Genomic DNA, 22,951 nt, shown 5'->3' with positions numbered 1-22,951 from the left:
AATATAATGAAAACATCATCAACCCTGTTTCCTCAAGCCTCTTTGTAATCTCTCCCATCTCTTTACTCCCTGTTGCCAGGAAACCCCAAAGGATCTTTCTGTCCCTATAGGCCAGCTTACATTTTATTTAATTTCAATATTATAAGTAAATAATTACTTTTATTTAAGTACAATCATATAGTACACAGCCTTTTAGGTCTGCCATCTTTCACTCAGCATAAATATTTTGAGGTGTATTCAGCTTGTAGCATGTATCAAATATTCAAGATTTCTAATTGTGAAATAGCATTTTACTGTTAGGGGCACATTACTTTGTTAATCCATTCATCTGTTTGTTGGCATCACACAGGTACTAGACAATGAGATAGCAGCACAAAGTAATCCAGAAAAGTTCTTTCCTGCACCAGTGAGTCTTATCATCTTGGAAAACTCCACTACCCTTTATTTTAAGTCAGGGAGAATATTAAGAGTTGTTACCATGACAATCATGCAACAAATTCCCAAGATTAAATTGACCTTAAAAATTTCCTGCCACTCTATGAGTCAAGACTAAGGAAATCAAAATAGCACAAACTTTGGGCGTCTGACCAGGAGAGCAATGGGGCTTTGAGTGCAGGCTCAAGAGAGTTGAAGACTGAAGTAGATGCTATCAGTAAAGATGACCTTGCTGTCTAGTATAAGATGGTGGGTACCATCTGTACCAAAACCATCAGCAGGTCATTGGGTGAAACTTGAACAGCTTCCACAATTTATCCCACCTGATGAAACTGCTCTCTCCTTCCATACTTACTAACCATTGATTTCCTTTCTAACCCTAACTGCTTATTTAAGGAGCAAAATGCTTGGGCAGGTCCCTAAAAGTCCATATGCACTAAGTGAAGAAATTCAAAAAGAGGAGGCACTCAAACATTTATGGCTATTTTGGATACAGGTATCCAAGTCACCATCTTACCCTATCCCTTGGGGGGAAATACCAGCTGGATTTAGCTAACTGAGTCAGAGAAAGGTTTACAATAGTTCAGAGAAGCTAATTCAACTATGTAGGTGAGACTATTTGGGCAATTCATTATTCTACTCTCATAGGTCATACTCTGAATGTATGATCATTTTTTATAGGGTTGTGCTGTCAGTGAAGTTCTTTGGAAGAACTGCATATAGAGAAACACTATACCTTTGAGATTTCACAAATCTAATTATGCCTTCAAGCTAAAAATATCCATGGTGGTAATTGGATAACAGCCAACAGGAAGCCTCTGTTAATAGCAGGTAGCCTCCGTCCAGAGGTGTCCACTGAGGTGGATCCATTGCTTCCCTAATGCAGCTATATTTGCACAAAAGGTAAAGATTTGAAGCTGCAGTTTCCTACTGAGATTTTCCAAGTCTGAACTCCTTACATCTAGAGTGTCTGTGACTCTGACTGGTATTTATTTGGGGTGAGGTGGGGAGCTGGTATAGTCTGTTCAAACTCATGAGCATTATTTCTCAAAAGGAAGCTGCATATAAAGAATGCAGCTTGTTTGACTACAGGGACATCTCAGTTTTACATTAAAAAGTGTCAACTTTCCCTTTACTTTCCCTCTTATTATGTAATTGAAGTAAAACCACTGCATCAGTGGGACTTCCCAGGTGGCTCAGGGATAAAGAATCCACCTGCCAAACAGGAGATGTGGGTTCAGTCCCTGGGTTGGGAAGATCCCCTGGAGAAGAAAATGGCAACCCATTCTAGTATTCTTGCCTGGGAAATCCCATGGACAGAGGAGGCTGGCTGGCTACAGTCCATGGGGGCACAGAGTCGGATGTGACTTAATGTCTATACAGCAACAACAGTAACAATGGCTCAGTGGGACCTCAGATTCACAGAAGTTCCCTCAAACATCTTGGCATGATTGATGGCTTAACTAAGCAAATCATCAGTGGTGCCCAGAGAGCTGCTATGGCTGTGCCACTTCAGTAACAGTTATGCAGCAACAGAAACGGATGCAATCATTCTGCTGAGTGGGCAACATTCTGGCCATTCTCAAAGTACTTGCCAATGCCCTTTTTAATGAAACTGAATATATCTTTTAGTATCTCTTGGGCTTTTGTCAATGATCTAGGTGTTTGTCCTGCCCCTCAGAAAATTACCAACTTACAGATAAAAGATAGTCTTCATGTGTACATCCAAGTAAAGAACATTCTCTGATGTGAAGGCTTAAAATTTTACTATTAATTGGGCCATCTCTTCCTAGAATGTCACTGATTCATTATCCAGGCCTTAATACTGACTGTACCCATCATTATTTATACCATGACAAGAACCCAACTATAATGTACTGGAAGCAAAGTAAATCCCTCTATATTTGTGATGTGGAAGGGCTTCCTTGGTGGCTCAGACAGTAAAGAATCTTCCTGCAAAGTGGGATACTTGGGTTTGATCTCTGGGTCAGGAAGATCCCCTGGAAAAAGGCATGGCAACCCACTCCAGTTTCCTTGCTTGGGAATTCCTTGGATGGAGGAGCCTGGCATGCTACAGTCCATGGGGTTGCAAAGAGTCACAACTGAGTGACTAACACTTTCACTTCACATTATGATGCAGAGATTGCCTTTCATGATAAACTGTGACTCTTACCAAAGTTGACACATTTTTCTCATGATGTAAATGTCCATTTTGCCAGAGGCATGGCCTTTGGCTATTTCTTGCAGTTAACCTATATCTAGCTTTTATTCTTTCCTTGGGGCTAATTATGGAGCTTCAGTGTTGTTGACATTATTTTAGGTTAACACGGATGTTCTAGTCCAGACAGTTGATTCTAATATTGTAAAGTAATTAGCCTCTAATTAAAATAAATAAATTTAATTTAATAAATAAATAAAATTGTAACTATGTGTAGCAAACTACTATGTGCCATGTTTTCAGACTCCTATGCTATTTACAGTCTGGCAATGGTGTGCCTTTCATCACAAATGCCACTGAATAATGAGATGATAAACAAGGTGAACCATCCATAGAATTTAGTAAACATAAGACATCTTCCCCAGAAATTGACCCTAAAATAATTCTAAGTCTTCCTCCTTCAAATGCTATTAGTACACATCCCTTTTTAATGCATTTTATTCAATGAGGGTGCTGTCTCCAGAAAGTGGTTGCCTCTGTTTAGTCAATTCATGGATTATGACCAGAATAAAAGAGTTGTGGGGTTATAAAGTTATTTTGAAATTTGGGGATCTCATCATGGCAAAATACTTTCCTCTTTTCCTAACAGTACCTCTGGGTGATAACTTGTTCAAAGGAAGGTCTAGAGGGTTCAAATTTTATTCTGATAATCATAATGGTAATAATCATTTGATTTAGTACCCTGGTCACCAAAAGCAACTCAATTGCCAGTGTTGGTTAAACTGAGACATGATCAGTCTATGTTAGTGTTATCCTTTTTGCCTCTGACTCTTTCAAACCAGAGAGCTGGGTGTGAGCAGGGAAGGTCGAGCTATCAGAAAGTGACACACTGATTTCTGGTAATGTTAAGAAGAGCAGTGGCCCTCTCATGTTGGGAAGGAACACCTTGAGTCTGGACAATACACAAAAAAGAGGGTCATTATTTTTCAGTGTCATTCAGACTCACTCCTGAATCCTTCTTCATGAAGGATACCTCCTGATATGGTTCTCCCAAAGAGTTCCAAGCAGCTTAAAGTCAACTGACTGCTGGATTTTCCATCACTCACCAAAGAATACTGATCAAAATTTGATTTCTGTTCTCTGTAATCTTACCAAGGAGGCTGTGAGAAACAGCAAAGAATGACCAATATTCTAACACCAACTACCTAAAACATCTGTTAAAACCTCAGATGCTCTTTCCGTGCTCATTCCCAAAGCTGTTACTCAACAATTTCATGGGGTAGATGGCTACCACTCTGCTAGTATCATGGACAAACAAGATAGATTGCACTATCTGTCCTCAGATTGTCTCTCCAAAATCAAGGACTAGATTTAATTTCTTTGTTTTTATTTATTTGTTTATTTATTGGCTGTGCCTTGTGGCATGTAGGATCTTAGCCCTCTAACCGGGGATTGAGCTCATGCTCCTTGCATTGGGAGCATGGAATCTCAACAATGGACCGCCTGGGAAGTCCTAGACTTAATTTTTTAAAGAGAATTGGGAAATGCAAGCTTATCAGCTAAGAGGCCAAATGGAATCACAGATAACCTGGGCCCTTTCACTGATACAGGCTCCACTTGAAAGACGGTGATGGTTTTAAACAAATCTGTCTGGGGCAACATGGTGTGCAATCAGGGTTGTACTATTTTGTGTCAAAGCCAAGCATTAACTTACTTCCTTGAAAATAGAGAAATGTGCACCCTAGTGGTGGTCATGAGACACCATGAAGGGTTTAAGAAAGCTATCAGTAAATCACATCACACTGGAAAGTTATGTGGATAAACCTTCAAAATAAGGTTTGGTTAACTGGAGAAGCTTCTTGGAGATATAACTGACTCATTATTTAAGCAGATGTTATCTCTACAGTGGTAAGAAGCCAATTAGAAAAAGTGCTGTGAGAAGTGTCCTTGATTTTAGTCAAGGTGATTTGTAACACCACCTTGCTCTGGGAAGGAGTTATATCAGCCTCAAATTATTGGCCAGTGTTATTGTAAGGATTTGGATCTCGCTAGATGTTGTCCTTGAGGAACCAAGGCAGAATCCGTGCAATCACTATTACATATTATTATACCTGGATTAATGCCTTTGGTCAAGGAGAAAGGTCAACACAGAACCTTAAGGAGAAAGCTACCTGGTTTTGCCAGAGAGTCCCTGAGAGTTTATGAGATTTGTTCAGCTGATTGGTTTTATAGCCCTGGGAAACATGATTGAGGTCAATACAGCAGGATAGCCTCATCCTTCTATTTAAGGTCCTTTTCTTAGTAACTTTAACTAAATGCTGAAGGAGAGAGATTAAATGGATTTAGTTCCAGGCCGTTTGTCAGATTAATCAGAATGTCTCATGGAGTATACACACACAGGGAAATCTGCCAGAAGCTAAGACAGTGTAAAAGTGCATGGTGGCATTTTTGGCAGGAAATTCTCCATAGTAGTCTCCCATGTGTGCATGTCTTCTGAGAAAAAGCACTACTTTTGTTCTGGATTATTTTTTTAGGATGTTTGTGGTGTTCAGAACCTTGGAAGATAAAGTTGGATATCAATCTAGTGCAAATGACATGTAAGCTGTCATCCTTGGAAGATAAAAGCAGTGCCTTCCTCTAGAAGAAAACACAAATGTGTTCAACATAATAAGATAGTATCTTCCAATACAGATGAGTAGAATTTTTTATCTGTTATAAAATACTCGGATTCCTAAACTCAGATTTCCTTTCCTGAAACACATTTACACTGCATGACCAGATGTCACCTGATTCCTCCATGTTGCCTTTTGGGTTTTAGAACCTGAAAAAGCAGTGTAAAATAGTGATGATATTGTGGCTACTGCTATTGCTGTGAGCAATAAACTTTCCTTTATCCTTGACCTAGAATTTTTCTGCCTCTGCCTGAATACATGACACTTTGCTATGGTAATGTGCTAATTCAGCTTCCAAAATGGATAAAATTTAGACCCTTCACTGTTTATTAACACCATCCTTTTATTAAATTGTGCTACTTTTGACAAGTATCAATAAATTGGAGAAAATATACCTAAGTCTGGAAGTCTTAATGGATAAGTTATAAATCATAAAAAGAGAGATTAATGGTAAAGGAGCTTTTCGTGTACTCAGAAGAAACAAGTAAACAAAACAGGAGCAGGGATACTGGGTAGGGTTATGACTAAATAATGTTCAGGTCATTGAATAAGAACCCAACAGTTTGCTAGGCGAAGCCTTAGTATGAGAGATGGGATATATAAACCCTAATAATTATAGTAAGAATTCTGCAAAAGAAGATTCCTATGACATAATTCATACAATTAAGTTTTGCATGCAAGATGGTATCAGAATAGTATAGCAAAAATGACTAATTAAGGTGTCTAGGTCTCTGACCTATAACCTTGAACAATGTACATCTAATTGTTTTAGCAGAGAGCATCATTGAAATTTTAATACTCCTATTTCTCATACTTTTAAAGACCTAGTCTGTTTAGTCATAGAGTAGTGAAACTAGGAGGATGCAGAGGGTGTTTACTTGGAAACCAAAGACCCTAATGACATTAGCAACAGATGCATACCTGACAAGATAAATTGGAGCACAGCATGGACAGAGCAGGATCACAATCCAAGGAGTGTGATATTTCCCTTAAGAAGGGATGCCTTCAGTTGTAGGCACTTGAGCATAAATCTTTTGTGAAGATGCAGTGGTTGCTTCTTTCCTTTTGTTATTTACTAAGGCTATGTGATTTAGATGGATAAGCTTTGGGATATCTCCTCTCTCCTCTCCAACTTGCATAAAGTCCATTCAAACAATATATTCTGGTTCCATCAGATGTAACCATGTATTTGTTGATTCCCTCTTGAAAATTTATGAAGCCATGCCTATGTATCCCCCATTTTTTTACACTTAACATGAAGATTCAGCATAAAGAATTGTTCGCTATTCCATGTATAAATATTTAGTGTAGAAATGTCTTAAATTTAGAGATGCCCTGTAATTTCCATTTCATCAAGGCAGGCTTAGAAATCTATTTGTTCCAAATAAATGTTTGCCCTACCTAGGTATCTGAAAGCTGGAAATGGAAAATTTAGCAATTAAATTCACATTTTGAAATACAGATGAAATTTTTGAGATGTTTCAAAGGTTGTAGTAATGAGTTTGATTTTATAAGCACACATTGAAAAGAAGGACCAGCTTTCAATGACACTTTATCAGTAAAGGTTCTTGTTTTTAAAAAGCAACAGTGCAAAAATAGTCTGGATAACTTTATCACATGGAGAAAATTTTAAATTCGTATCAGCAAATCTCCCATGGAGGCCATAGTGAGAAAACAGGCAGGAACTAGGTTGCTTAAGAGTCACTTTGCAGGATCCACAGCATTTTCAACTAAAGAGACAGGACAGTCTCATTTAACCTCATGAATAAAATGGGCATAAGTGTGAAAGTTGCTCAGTCATGTTCGACTCTTTGCAACCCCGTGGATTATACAGTCCACAGAATTCTCCAAAACAGAATACTGGAGTGGGTAGACTTTCCTTTCTCCAGGGTATCTTCCCTATCCAGGATCAAACCCAGGTCTCCCATATTGCAGGCAGATTCTTTACCAGCTGAGCCACAAGGGTAGCCCCAAATAGGCATAATGCTCTAATATACTTAGTTTACAATACTTTTGAAAATTCTTAGCACTGTGTCTGACACATAATGATCATTTTATAAATCTTAACTGTTTTTACTGATAATGTTAGTGGACATTATTATAATCAATAAAAGTGTTAATTGCTTAGTCATGCCTGACTCTTTGGGACCCCATGGACTGACTGTAGCCTGCCATATTTCTCAGTCCATGGAATTCTCCAGGCAAGAATAATGGAATGGGGTGCCATTTCCTTCTCCAGGGGATCTTCCCAACCAGTGAATTGAACCCAGTTTCCTGCATTGCAGGCAGATTCTTTACTATCTGAGCCACCAGGGGAGCCCCAATGCCTCTGTGGAAATTGTCTTGCTTTAATTAAGTTTTGGAACCCAGGTGGTACTAGTAGTAAAGAACCTGAATGCCAGTGCAGGAGACAGAAGAGACACAGGTTCAATCCCTGAGTCAAGGAGATCCTCTGGAGAAAGACATAGAAATCCACTCCAGAATTCTTGCCTGGAGAATCCCATGGACTGAGCACCTGGTGGGCTACAGTCCATAGTGTTGCAAAGAGTCAGAAACAAGGGAAGTGACTTAGATGCACATAGCACACATGCGGGCTTGCCAGGTAGCTCAGCTGGTCAAGAATCTGCAATGCAGGAGATCCCTGTTCGATTCCTGGGTAGGGAAGCTCCCTTGGAGTAAGGATAGGCTACACTCTCCAGTCCATGGACAGAGGAGCCTGGAGGGCTACAGTCCATGAGGTCACAAAGAGTCAAATATAACTGGGCAACTGAGCACAGCACAGCACACATCCACTGAAGTGTAAAAATGAAATATATTGCAATGAAATAAAATATTCAATTAGCAAACATATATTTGCAACACTTTATAGACACAATATCAATAATAATTAAATAAAGATAATATCACTCTGACTAGGGCTATGTTTAGTTAAGATGGGCCACTTTGATACCTTGTTCAGGACTGGAGGGATCTGACATCTGTCTCTGCTGACCTGAGTTTTAGGCAATGCAGCCCTTATCTCATTGGGTGCTCGCAAGTCTATTGCCATAAGTTGGGATTCCCAAAAGCAGAGACTGAGGCAAGGATTTAACTGCAAATTGTTTATTCAAACTTGTAAGAGAATGAAGGAAGAGAGCAGGGAGGATTTAATTAGGTAAAGGGTATTCCCCAGAAAAAGATTAATGGGTAAATTATTAGAAATTAAAGAAAAGCATAAGGGAAGAAACTTAAATTTCTGTATGATAAATTTCAGTATAATCAATGTTAAAATTTAACTGGCAATTAGGGGAGCTTGTGATATTGATAAGAAGAATCAAAATGTATTGTATATGAACTTATACAAATAAATAAATAAAAATAGCATGTGTCTGTGTGTGTTAGTCACACAGTCATGTCCAATGCTTTGTGACCCCATGGACTGTAGCCCACCAGGCTCCTCTGTCCATTAAATTTTCCAGGCAAGAATACTGGAGTGGGTTCCATTCCCTTCACTGGGGGATCTTCCTGACTCAAGGATCAAGCCCAGGTCTCCTGCATTGCAGGCAAATGCTTTAGTGTCTGAGCTTCTAGGGAAAAATAGCAGAAAAACACCTAATGAAATTGGTTTGAAGACATGAAGAAATTAAGAGTTAATATATTTTAAAATCAAACATTGGTCTATTTCTATAGAATGTATATATGACCAGATTTAAGAACCACATTATTAATTAAGAAGTATTACTTTCTATTTAATTAAAACATTTAAAATAAATTTTGTAGGATCCACATTAAGATTTGGATCTAACACTTTGCTTTACTTATACAAACACATAATGGAGCAGGGATTTTTTAAGTTTTTAAATTTTTTGGAAAGTGTCTTATACTTAAACCCAAAACACTGTGGGACAGAGACCACCCTTCAGCTTCAACCCATACCTGACTCTTTCCACATCTTAGTCATAATACCTAAAAATAATGTAGTGGATATTCAAACAGAAACAAAACAAACAAAAGCAAAAAAAAAAAAAAAAACAGCTTTCTATAATAAGATGGAACATATATGTGATCACATATTATAAGTGTGTTTTTTTAATGAAGCTGAAAAATAATTATAAAATTATGACTATATATATACATTCATACATACCCATGTACCTGTGTGTATAAGGCCTCTATCTCCATGTTACTTGCTAAGACAACATTGAAATGTTTCTGAAATAACACTTAGTAAATTATGTTTTACTTATGAATACGAAAATAGCTTCATTATAGATAAGCATGAAGCTATTTGTAAAATTTTGGTTCAAACCAGAAAATTTCCCAAAGTAATCATTCACTTCATGCCTTGGAATATTAAAAAGAAGATTAAAGTTGAATTATTTTATACTATAATAAAACTGCTACTGTGTTTTTAATGACATGACTTCATCAGAAACATAAGCCAATTTCAGAGATAAGAGAAAGTTCTTTCCAGGAAATGTGTTAAATATTTAATACCAAAAAATTAAATATTTAGTTGTAGTTTCTTGAAACATTTATTTATTTAAGCACAATTGGTTAAACCTATTCAATATGTTTTTACTCAAGAAATATTCTCTATATAGTGTAATTTGTAAAGGCAGGAGAGTAATGTGTTTTTATTTGGGTAAGAAATGGCACCGTAACAGCTTTATGACTTTAATGGTCTTCAATGGTTCAAAGGAATGTTATTTTATACTTTAGAACTTAGAATGTGAATCATTAAAGAGCTTGTCTGTTAACATTTTTGTGACATATATTGAATTTGTATTTTTCTGGTTAAGAACAACAATAACAAAATGTATCTTTTAAATTGATCTGTTACTCTGATAGTTATTCATTTAAATAAGTCTCAGAGTAATAGTTTTATATTATGTTACTTTATATTGTATTCATATCATTTAATTTTAATTTAAAGTTTCTTTCAATTAACTTAAAAAGAATATTGTTTACAGTTCAGCATCAACATTAAACAGTAAGTTTTGATGGTTTGTAACATTGAGTAGAGTCCTGCAAATCTGATAGTCCCATAGACAACTGATTCAAAAGCATTTATGCCAACAGGTAAATATCACACAAAATTCTGGTTAAGCAATACTCTTGCCTGGAGAATTCCATGGGCAGAGGAGCCTGAAGGGCTACAGTCCTTGGGGTCACAAAGAGTGGACAGGACTGAGCAACTAACACACACATACAAGCTGTAATTAATTTGGTAGCTCAGATGGTAAAGAATCCACCTGCAATGCAGGAGACCCAGGTTCAATTCCTGGATTGGGAAGATCCACTGGAGAAGGGATAAGCTACCCACTCCAGCATTCTTGGGCTTCCCTCGTGGCTCACCTGGTAAAGAATGTGCCTGTAATGTGGGAGACCTGGGTTTGATCCCTGGATTGGGAAGACACACTTGAGAAGGGAAAGACTAACCACTCCAGTAATCTGGCCTGGAGAATTCCATGGACTGTATAGTCCATGGGGTAGCAAAGAGTCAGAGACTGAGCTACTTTCACTTTTACCCTCTTAATAAAAACCCATTTCAACTTCTTATTAAATTCAACTTGAATTGGAAAAAAAAATATATAAGGCAAGAAAAAATGTGCTCTTTAATTTGACAAACTTTCTGTGAAGAGCCAGAGGGTAAATATTTTAGACTTTCTGGGCCAGATAGTCACTGTCACAACTACTTAACTCTGCCATGGTGCAGCTGAAACAGCCATAAACCATACTTTAAGGAATGGTTAGTTATATCCCAACACATTGGTATTTACAAAAACAGGGAGCTGGTCAGATTTGGCCTGCCACTAGTTTGACACTTCCTGCTCTAGAGGAAGAGTGGGCCCCAAAACAGCATTGTCAACATCCCCTGAGAACCTCCAAGAAAAATCATCAGACCCCAGCCTAAACCTGAAAAATCAGCATTTTGGGGTGAGTTCTAGGAACCTGAGATATACATGCCTTCTGCTGTCTGAATAGCTTGTTGAAACCTAGATTCCTAGGTTCACTTATGGAGATTCTGATTCATCAGGTCTGGGATGGGACTGAAAATTGCATTTCTAACAACCGCAGGCAACTGTGGTTCTCAAACCACAGTTTGAACAGTACATTCCAGGGAGCACTAAGCTTGTGTCATGTGTCTCCCTGTGCTAAATAACTCTAATATCATGTTTTATTTTTAACTGAACATAATCTCATTCATGCAACCATTATTTCCTACAAAGATAAATACATATAAATGCATACACATATAGGAGCATGTTTGTTGAGAAACTGACATATACTAGTGCATGTGTTAAGACTACCATGCTGAATAGCAGACATCAACTTGTATTATTACTACAGAAGTTGGAGTAAAACAATTCAGTTTAGAGGACAGATATTGGATATTATGAAGCTGAGAAGGTGCAAATTCCAAGCAATCAAGGAATTTAAACACTAGTGAAAAGGCAAAAAATTCTACTGACATTTTTTTCTACAAAATATATGTGATCACATTTAGGCTGGCACCAAAGAGACATGAACAGTAGTTAATTAGCTAGATGAAGGACTTCGAACAGAGGGAGGACCACTCAAAAAGTTGAGAGTCAAAATTAAGTAGTAAACATTCAGTTCAGTCCAGTTCGGTTCAGTCGCTCAGTTGTGTCTGACTCTTTGTGACCCCAGGAATCGCAGCACGCAAGGCCTCCCTGTCCATCACCAACTCCCGGAGTTCACCCAGACTCACGTCCATCGAGTCAGTGATGCCATCCATCCATCTCATCCTTTCATCCCCTTCTCCTCCTGCCCCCAATCCCTCCCAGCATCAGAGTCTTTTATTTCAGTAGAGTCTGGGCATAGATACCAATATGGGAGTAGAAAGCGTAGGATTTAAGTTGCAATATCCTCATATTTTGAGGTCTTGAGAATTTTGAATTTTGGGACAATGGTGACCCCAAAACTGAAATCCTCTGAAGGCTGTTATTAGGGAAGTCAAAGTCACTTGACAAGATCTGCATTATAGAGCAATCTTGCTGGATGTGGAAAATTAATGGGAGGATACAAGATTCCTTTGGGACATAAGATTACATGAATCAAAATTGTACAAACAATAGATGCTGAAGGAGGTGTGCAGAAAAGGGAGCATCTCTGGTAGTGGGAATGTAAATTGATGCAATCATTTTGGAGAACAGTATGGAGATTCTTTAAAAAACTAAAAATAGAGCTACCATATGATCCAGCAATCCTACTCCTGGGTATATATGCAGCATACATGCACTCCAAGGTTCATTGCAGCACTATTTACAATAGCCAAGACATGGAAACAACCTAAATGTCCACCTACAGATGAATGGATAAAAAATAGGTGGTACATATTTCTCAGTCATAAAAAGAATGAAATGATGCCATTTTCAGCAATATGTATGAACTTGGAAATTATCATATGTGAAGTAAGTCAGAGAAAGGCAAATATGATATTGCTTGTGTGCAGAATAAAAAAAATGATACAAATAAGCTTATTTACAAAAACAGAAACAGATTCACAGACTAGAGGGTGAACTTATGTTACTGGGGTGTAGGGAGAGATAGATTAAGAGTGAAAAAAAATTGCAGAAGAGGAGAAAGAGAGAAGCTGATGATTTGGGTACACAAGATTAAGTACATATAATTGCCAGGGGGACAGCATGCTGTATGCATGGTATGTCATGAGGCAGTATGAAGGATGCCATTCAGATTTCCAGCTCCCAGTGATTCCAAATCCAACTCAGAGTTACCTCCTAGGTGTGTCTTTCCCTGACCATACTATTTGCTTATATCTATCAAACTCACCATCCAACATAGTAGTCCATCTTACACCTTCATAATGCTTGGTTCAAAATGAAATAATTATTTTTATGCATTTTTCACTTTTTTTTTCTTTTCCTCTACCATCTAAATTTATGAAAGCTGGGAAATATTCCCTTTAGATGAATACCTAGAGAATTAAATATCAGGTTAAAATGAATGTGATGAATAAGGGATGAATAAGTAATGTCACTTAGACAACTGGATGAATGGTGGTATAAATGACTGAAGCAATTATTGTGAAATAAATTTTGTTTTGTGGAATGGAGTCATGATGAATTAGAATTGTTTGGGGACTCCAGAAAGATGTATCTGGTGGGCACTTAAACACACTGATATTATAGATCTTACAGACATCACTGATGACTGAATTAATGAAATAAGATGAAATCTTTAATGAAAAGTGTATGAAAAGAGAAAAAAGACCAAAAATCTTACCCAGATAAGAACTGACACAAAATAGATAAAGAAAGAAGAAACGTGTAAAAGGACTGAAAAAGGAATTGCTAAAGAAATAAAATAAAATCTAATGGATAATGCAATTAAAACTGACAAAATTTACCCCATAAAAATAAATGGCTAAGAAAAGTGAAATTATTGAGATATGAAAAATGAGAATTGATTGTGTTTGTACCCTTGATAATTAACTTCATGATTGAAGATAGATAAAATTAATGTCATCATTTTACAGGTGAGGAAATTTGGAATCAATGTGGCTGAAAGATCTAATTTTCACATATAGTAAGATGTGGAGCCAGAGTTGAATTTGTGTCTAAAGAGTTGTCTGTTTCACAATTTAGGAACAGATTTAAACTTGTCAAACAAAGTTTTGTTATCTTTGTTGTTACCTGTTGGTCAGTCACTAAGTCATCTCCGACTCTTTGTGACCCCACAGACTGCAGCATACCAGGCTTTCCTGTCCTCCATTTTCTGGAGTTTGCTTAAATTCATGTCTGTTGAGTTGGTGATGTCATTCAACCATCTCATCCTCTGACTGAGATCATACAAAATGTCTCCTGACTTTAAGGACTAACATAATTAAATAAATGAATAGATTTAGTAATGCTGTGCCATTCCTGTATTTCTGAAATATATTTTATCAAGTGTCTGTGGTGGAAACTAACAACATGTCCCCTATTCCTATTAAGTAGTGTTTGCAAACTATTGCCAGGCAGTCAAATCCAGTCTCACCACCTGTTTGTATGGCTCTTGTATTCTAAATGCCTAAAAAAATTAAAAAAAAGAATAATACTTCATAATATGACACTTATATGAATTAAAATTTCATTGTTTATAAATTAAATCATACTGAAGCACAGAAGCTCTCATTCATTTGCATGTATTTTTTGTGATTGCTTTTGTGCTTTGTTGTTCATTGGCTAAGTTGTGTATGACTCTTTGCAACCCCATGGACTGCAGCATGCCAGGCTTCCCAGGCCTTTATTATCTGCCTCGGTTTGCTCAAACTCATGTCCATTGAATCAGTGATGCCATCCAAACATCTCATCCTCTATCACCCACTTCTCTTGCCCTCAATCTTTCCCAGCATCAGGGTCTTTTCCAGTGAGTCAGCTCTTCACATCAGGTGGCCAAAATTTTGGAGCTTCAGCTTCAGCATCAGTCCTTCCAATGAATATTCAGGGTTGAGTTCCTTTAGGTTTGACTGGCTTGATCTCCTTGTTTTCCAAGGAGACAAACCTCTCGAGAGTTTTCTGCAGCACCTCAATTTGAAAGCATCAGTTTTACAGTGCTTAGTCTTCTTTATGGTTGAACTCTCACATCCATATATGACTACTGGAAAAAACCATAGCTTTGACTACACAAATCTTTGTCATCAAAGTGATGTCTCTGATTTTTAACACACTGTCTAGGTTTCTCATAGCTTTTTTTCCAAGGAGCAAGCATCTTTTAATATTGTGGCTTTAGTCACTGTCTTCATTGATTTTCAAGGTGAAGAATATGAAATTGATACTGTTTACACTTTCCCCCCATCTATTTGCCATGACATAATAGGGCCAGATTCCGTGATCGTAGTTTTTTGAATGTTGAGTTTCAAGTCAGCTTTTTCACTCTCCTCTTTCACCTTTGTCAGGAGGTTCGTTAGTTCCTCTTCACTTTCTGCCATTAAAGTGGTATCATCTGCATATCTGAGGTCACTGATATTTCTCCTGGCATTCTTGATTCCAGCTTGTGAGTCATCAGGCCCAACATTTCATGTGATGTGCTCTGCATATAAGTTAAACAAGCAGAATGACAATATGCAGCCCTGACGTACCAGTTTCCCAAGTTTGAACCAGTCCATTGTTCCATGTCCTGTTCTAACTGTTGCTTCTTGTCTTGCATACAGGTTTCTCAGGAGGCAAGTAATACATTTTAACGTAGTTAATGAAGGAGAAGTAGATGTTTTCTTGGAACTCTCTTGCTTTTTCTATTATCCAGCATATTTTGGAAATTTGATCTCTGGTTCCTCTACCTTTTCTAAATCCAGCTTGTACAACTGAACGTTCTCAGTTCATGTACCAATGAAGCCCAGCTTGAAGGATTTTGAGCATAGCCTTGCTAGCATGTGAAATGGACACAATTGTACAGTAATTCTAATATTCTTTGGCACTGTATTTCCTTGGGATTAAATGAAAATTGACATTTTCAATGTCTGTGTCCATTGCTGAGTTTTCCAAATTTGCTGGCATAATGAGTGCAGCATTTTAACAGCATCATATTTAAGGATTTGAAATAGCTCAGCTGGAGTTCCATCACCTCTACTAGCTTTGTTCATAGTAATGCTTCCTAAAACCTACTTGACTTCACACTCCAGGCTGTCTAGCTTTAGGTGAGTAATCATACCATTGTGGTTATCTGGATCATTAAGAGCTTTTTTGAACTGTTCTTCTGTGTGTTCTTGCTACCTCTTCTTAATGCCTTCTGCTTCTGATAGGTCCTTGTTGTTTTTGTCCTTTATTGTTCCTATCTTTGCATGAAACATTCCCTTGGTATTCCCCATTTTCTTAAAGAGATCTCTAGTCTTTCCCATTCTATCATTTTCCTCTATTTCTTTGCACTGATCACCAAGGAAGGTTTTCTTATCTCGCCTTGCTATTCTCTGAAATTCTGCATTCAGTCAGGTGTATCTTTTCTTTTCCTTTGCCTTTTGCTTCTCTTCTTTTCTTAGCTAGTTGTAAGGCCTCCTAAGACAATCACTTTGCCTTTTTGAATTTTTTTCTCTTTAAGATGGTTTTGATCACCACCTCCTGTATAATGTTATGAACATCCATCCATATTTCTTCAGACACTCTGTCTAACAGATCTACTCCCCTGAATCTATTCATCACCTCCACTGTATAATCTTAAGGGATTTGATTTAGGTCTTACCTGAATGCTTCCCTAGTGGCGTAGATGGTATAGGATCTGTTTGCAATGCAAGAGACCTGAGTTCAATCCCTGGGTCAGGAAGATCCCTTGGAGAAGGGAATGGGAACCCACTCCAGTACTCTTGCCTGGAGAATTCCATGGACAGAGGAGCTGGGGGGGCTATAGTCCATGGGGTTGCAAAAAGTCAGACATGACAGTGACTAACACTACCTGGATTGCCTAGTAGTTTTCCATATTTTCTTCAGTTTGAGCCTGAAGTTTTCATTAAGCAGCTTATGATCTGAGCCACAGTCAGTTCCAGGTCTTGCTTTTGTGCTACCACAAAACAATTGAATAGTTTTGACAGAGTTCAACTGGCCTACAACACTTCAAATATTTATTCTTAGTGCTTTTACATGTAATGTTTGCTGATCCTCACCCTAGAGTAATAGAAAATTTAGATGCATGTTTGTTCAGCTAAGGAATACATTTCCTAGGCTCCTGTGAGTCAAGTGTGGCTCATGACAGGTCCACTGATATAGAAGCAGACATAACATATGTAACTTTCAGTCCACTTCCTAGAAGGAAAAAAAAAAAAAAGATGCTCTCCTACCCTTCTCCTCACTGGCTGGCACTGCAACCAAATATGGGTCTGGGTGTTCATCACTCAAAAAATATTAAAGAGGCCAGGTTGGTGCAAAAGAAAGTTTGCTTTATTTTGTAAGCTGATAACCAGAGGGCAGGTATACGCCTATCCAAAGCTGACTCCCCATCCCCTCACAAGTCACAATCAGTGAGCATGAGTTTTCATAGGCTGAGGTAGAGGCTACATGTAGAAACAGTATAGTCAAATCTGATAGTTTCTTGAAGTTGGTTGTGTTCTGATCAGTCATCTTGATTGCTTTAAATACAAATAATCTTCAAGAGTCAGTTTGTTTCAATTTCTTGAGGCCAGTGCTTGGTCCTGTAGCATATAATGTCTTGGTGGCTGTCTGGTCATCATGTGGTTAACTTCTTCCACGTGGTGGGGGTTTCAGTATCTATAAGGCAACTCACAGGATATGGCTCATAATACTATCTAAAGTCCTTAAGAAGGAACTAAAAGTGCTTGACTTTTTTTTACTGACAAAACTATTATTATTTGGTCTCCCTTGACGATTTTCCTTTGTTTCTGCATTTTATCACTTCTCTGATTAATCTTATTCACTGGTTAAAGTTTTTCCACAGACAAAAGGCAGACTTGCAGATTTGAAGGCTTGGAGAAGAACAATAGCTGTTGATGTTATTGTTTAGTCACTAAGTGCTGGGGTCCAGCCCTGGCTGATCCAGGGAGTTCGAAGCGGGGACGGCGTCGGCAAGGATCAGGATACAATAGCTTCAATTAGATATTAATTAGAGATATAAAGAGTAATAGAATAAGGATAGCTCAGCAGGAAAATTCAGTGGAGAAAAGAGGCCGAGTAGCTTGGTTTACGCGGGAAACCAATAAAACTTCAAGACAAGAAGCTTGCACCACTTACGTAGGCTGCAGGCGTCCTTCCGTTCTCCCGAAGGAGAGGAGACACTGAGGCCTCCCCGGTCAGATCTTAGAAACCCAGGCACAGTTAGTAAGCATGGCGGGCTCTGTGCTCCAGATGGAGACTCAGCCAGAGTTTGAGAGAGAGAGAGACGTGGGGAGACCAGTCTTTCGAGGAACTGATCTCAATTCTTTATTTTCCATGGTCTACTTTTATACACCGAGATGTTATGCAAAAGTCACGCGGGGTCAGCAGTCCTGACTTTTTTCAAAGTCAGGTGCTTCATACAAATGTATACAGAGGTCTTAGGGGTGTGACATCATCTTCTGGCCAGGGGGCCTGCTGACAATTTATGACCCTCTCCTTGTGACAGCGGTCAGTCAACCAGGACACTTATTTCTCCAGGGGTGATTATTCTTAAAACAGACGCCACCCAAATAAAGTTACATTCCTATAGGGTGAGGGTGTAGTGGGTTTTAGTTAAGGAAAGAACTTACTTAGCCTAAGGTCTAATGTGATTAATATCAAAGGTTAATACTTATTTCTTCTATATATTCATTAATATGTGTAAGGGTAGGGGATGTGGAGACTTAGCAACAAACATTGGCTCAACAAATGAAAAACCCTTCACCAATGCAATTTCTAATCAGCCCACTATACTTATACTAATGGTTTTCTAACTTTTCTAAGGAACCTGTTTTTAGAAGGTTTAAAGCATCTCGTGCCTCTCATGGTTAGGAGGCTGTGAGCAATCATATGTGGCCGGACAAGCCTGTCAGGCAGGCTAGAGAACCTTCAGAGGACTTTGTAGGTTAAAACACTCTTGTCACACCCAGGAGTTTTTATTAACTGGAGTTCTAAGTTAACTCCTTCTCTGAAAGAGGTGGTGGGGGACAGCCCCCCGTAAAGTCAGAAGTATAGGTGAGAGTACAAAGTAGTAAAGTAGGCAGGCTCTGGTTATGGGGGTAGATGCTCGAGGATTTCCAGGGGGACTCCTGAGGCTTGATGCCACCTTTGCGTACATCGAGCCTCCTTCCTCATGACCTTTGCCACAGGCGGAGTGCCTTGCTTTGGCCCCCAACAACTAAGTCACCTCTGCCTCTTTGTGACCCCATGGATTACAGAACACCAGGCTTCCCTGTCCTTCATTATCTCCTGGAGTTTGCTCAAGTTCAAATCTGTTGAGTCTGTGATGCTTTAACTCTTTCATTTTCTTCTGCCCCCTTCTCTCTTTCTCCCCCTTCCTGGCAAAAGGATTTTTGCCAGTGAGTCAACTCTTCACATCAGGTGGCCAAAGTATTAGAGCTATAGAGTCTTGCTCCATCTCAGTATGACTTTTACATAATAATAAAACTTTTACTTTGTTTCAGCCATTGTTATTTTGTCCTTGATTATAGTAGCCAAAACCACATCCTGATCAATACAGTGGCCATACATTCATATTTTTTATATATCATAATACCTGTAAAATTGTGAGGATTTTGGATTAGATTTTATCAAACAACAATTTATTTAGAGAACATTTGCAACAAAGTATTGGTTTATTTCTATATAAGAAGTGCATGTTCATAAAAATATGTATTTAAGGAACATGAAAAATAATTCAAAAGGAAGAAGTAGTTTTAACAGAAAAAAAAAGGTTACTTTATCTAGTAATCCATACATTAAAATTAAAGTAACGGTAGGATTTAAGTTTGCCCATAAACACTCTCTGATGTTTTCTTCACTGTTGAGAGTATCAATTCATGCTCTTGGTTTCTCTCTGCCCTTTTGTTCATGCTCCCACTTTAGAGGTTGATTTAGTTGTCTGGTTGTTACTGAGTCCACTTGCTACACAGCAGGCCAAGAAACTGAGAAATGAAATGTTGGAGCAGGGAATAGTGGGTGTTTTTTTTTTAAACACCAGACTGTAAAGATGACAGACGAATGTCCTAAAAGACCATCTTGCTCAATTATGAATGTTAATTTCTTTCAAGAAACTAAGAGGGGAAGGTGAGGGGATAAAGTAAAAAAAGAAAAAAGAAAGCTATAAGTTGTGACAAATATTTCCTGGTTCCCTCCAGACAGCAGAGGGGATGTATTCATTTCTTCTTTCATACAGCCATTTACAGGTAGGCCTGATCAAGATGTTTCCTTTGAGCATAAACAAAGGCATTTTAAGTTAACACTCAGGCATGGGAAGCAGGGTTCCTGGAGATGCACAGGTTGTTTGCTTGTTTTCAATTCTGTTTATTTTTTAAAGTCTCTCCTGAAAATATAATGAATGTGATTAACTGTGCCTTTAACAAAATTAGTGTCTAAACAAATTCAATATCTAAACACATCAACAATGAAATTAGGGAAAAGGGAAGGAATTTCAAAATGCAGACAGTCACAAAATATAGGTTTAATTACTACTGTTAAACTTTTATGCTGTAGGCAATATCCCTTTAGAGAGTACTGCTGCAAAGTAACTTACAGCAAAAGCAATAGAACGCAAAGTTTAAAGTAAAAGAAACAGATCTAATATGGAGTCTGATTTATTCTTCCCTGTTACATGATTGGTAAGAAACTTGGCTTGAATCATTCAGCTCACCATCCTTATTTTTTCTTGGGCAGCAGGGAACCACTTCACAAGGTTTTATCCAAGACATGCGTTTTAAGGGGAAGGCCCTGCCTGATGGATGTGTATGTGCACAGGAGAGGGTGGAAATGATCGAGAGACAAATTCAGTTTACAGGAGACTGGACTTTGACTTTGAGAAATTGGCAAGGAGTAAATTTTCAGGGAAAAAATTACATTTGGACTGATTGAGGTTTCTTATGTAGTCAAATCAAATGGCTATAGCTTTTGGACTTCTGGGAGTGGCATTTGAAATCGGCAGTTTTCAGAAGTTTATGTTGAGTTATGAAGCTGACTTTTACAGTTGTACTGCAACCTGAGCAGGAAGCCTTATCCTACAGGCCAAGTGGTGTTATAACCTTGGTGGGTGACTGTGGCTTGTACTCAATTTTTTTCCAAAATAAGTAGGTCTTTCTATATCATACTCTACCTTACCTCAGCAGGCATCAATGAAGCAGAATTTCAAATATGACTAAACAGGCAGTTCAAATACTGGTTTCCTAGTCCTAAGGAGTCAGAGAAGCATATGCTACTTTAAACTGAACTCAGAATGTGCTGAACAGCATGAGTGAGGTCCAGCTTTATGTTAGATTCCAGTCTACAGAAATGTGAAGTCACTCAGTCGTGTCCAACTCTTTGCAACCCCATGGACTGTAGTCTATCAGGCTCCTCAGAATTAGTTTTTCTGATTTCAGTTTTCATCCAGGGTCAAGGCAGTAACATGGGTGTGGTATTGAATGCAAGTTCATATGTCCAATGCACAGTGAAGCCAAACAGAAATGTTGGAGTTTGGAGCAGAGAAAGGTTTATTGCAGAGCCATACAAGGAATACAGGTGACTCATGATCCCCCAAATCCTGAACTCCCCCAAGTGTTTCAGCAAAACATTTTTAAGAGCAAGGTGAGGGGAAGGGGTGGTTGGTTGTTGCAAATATCTTGGTGTCAGAATCCTTTGTTCTTTGTTCTACAGCTGTCCATGTAGGTCAGCCACCATGTTCCTGCAAACCTCCAGTAAGACAAATGTCCTGCCACTTTTTATTTCTATATGAATGGAAAAATGTTACAGGTATAATACTTAAAGCTCAGAGCCTTGAGAAAGGGCTATTCTGTATATTTCAGGCTATACACAACATTTTTAATTCTAAGCTAAACAAAAGCAATAGAATATAAAAGTTAAAGAGTAAGAAACAGATCTAATATGGAATCAGATTTGTCTTTCACTCTTGCAAGTGGAGGAAAGAGAGAGATGTGGCACCATATAATGTATTTGTAGGCATTTAAGCCTTTGCCTAGCAGATCTCAAATTGGCCCTAGTTTGCTACTAACACATAAAGGATGAGTCATTTTTAGTCAGGCAGTTTTGTTAGATGTAAGAAATTCTATATCAAGTGGCAACAGATACAGTCACTGTGACTCAGTTCAAATGCATTTCCCCAAATAGATCAGAGTCAACGTAATTATATCCAATCCAAGTTCAGTTTACTAATTCAGAGGTGGCAGAAACACAAAATGTTGGGGTAATGAATATTAACACATTTTGAATATGCAGCAAAGAAATATATTTTAAATAAAATATGTCTGATGGAAGCACCATGACTACAAATCTCTAGATTATCTGTGCAGGCAACACCATTTCACACTCTCTAGCAAGAGAAGACATACATGTGGTTGGATATTCCCTCTTGTATGGTGAATAAATCATGGCAAAATTAACCTTTTGAAGGAAGGTATTTCACAAATAAATTTAATTTTATAGGTTTTAGATTGTTGTCAGCTGGTACTGATTATGATTCAGAGGATGCAGAAACAAAGATATTTCTTCCCTAATCTCCATCATGCATATACTTTCATTTTTGATATAGTCCTGCCACAATATTAGTTACTATGGTCTAGGATCATCATGGTTATCACATCTCTGGAGTCAGGAATGGAATGATTCTAAACTTGGTAAATGAAGATATAAAAATATGATAATATTTTTGTCCTATTAACTCTGTGTACTCTATAAAAATGAGGTTCACAAGAGCTCTGGAACTATAGTTGTATCCTGTAAAAGGCACTGATGGAGTTTATATTAATCCAGTAAGAGTCCAGGTTATTATTCTTGGAGGAAATTCCAGCCTGATTTTGGCATCTGGTTGAAAGTAAGTACAATAAAAATATAATAATAGTAGTAAATATTCATTTATTTTACTTTTAACTTGTGAATAAATCACTGTTTGATTTTAATCATTGAATTTTGACATTATACTCTAAATTGTTCTTTAACCAGAAAATGACAAAAAAAATTTACTTCATTCATTAATCTACTAGTATGCCATCTTTGTTATTAAGGGGGAGGGGGCTATTTTACATATTTGTATATTTGGGTACCTTTTATTTTTTTAATTGGAGGATAATTATTTTACA

This window comes from Bos taurus, chromosome 17 (genome assembly GCF_002263795.3).
Source record: "Bos taurus isolate L1 Dominette 01449 registration number 42190680 breed Hereford chromosome 17, ARS-UCD2.0, whole genome shotgun sequence".
NCBI lineage: Eukaryota > Metazoa > Chordata > Mammalia > Artiodactyla > Bovidae > Bos > Bos taurus.
Note: the sequence above shows the minus strand (reverse complement) of the source record.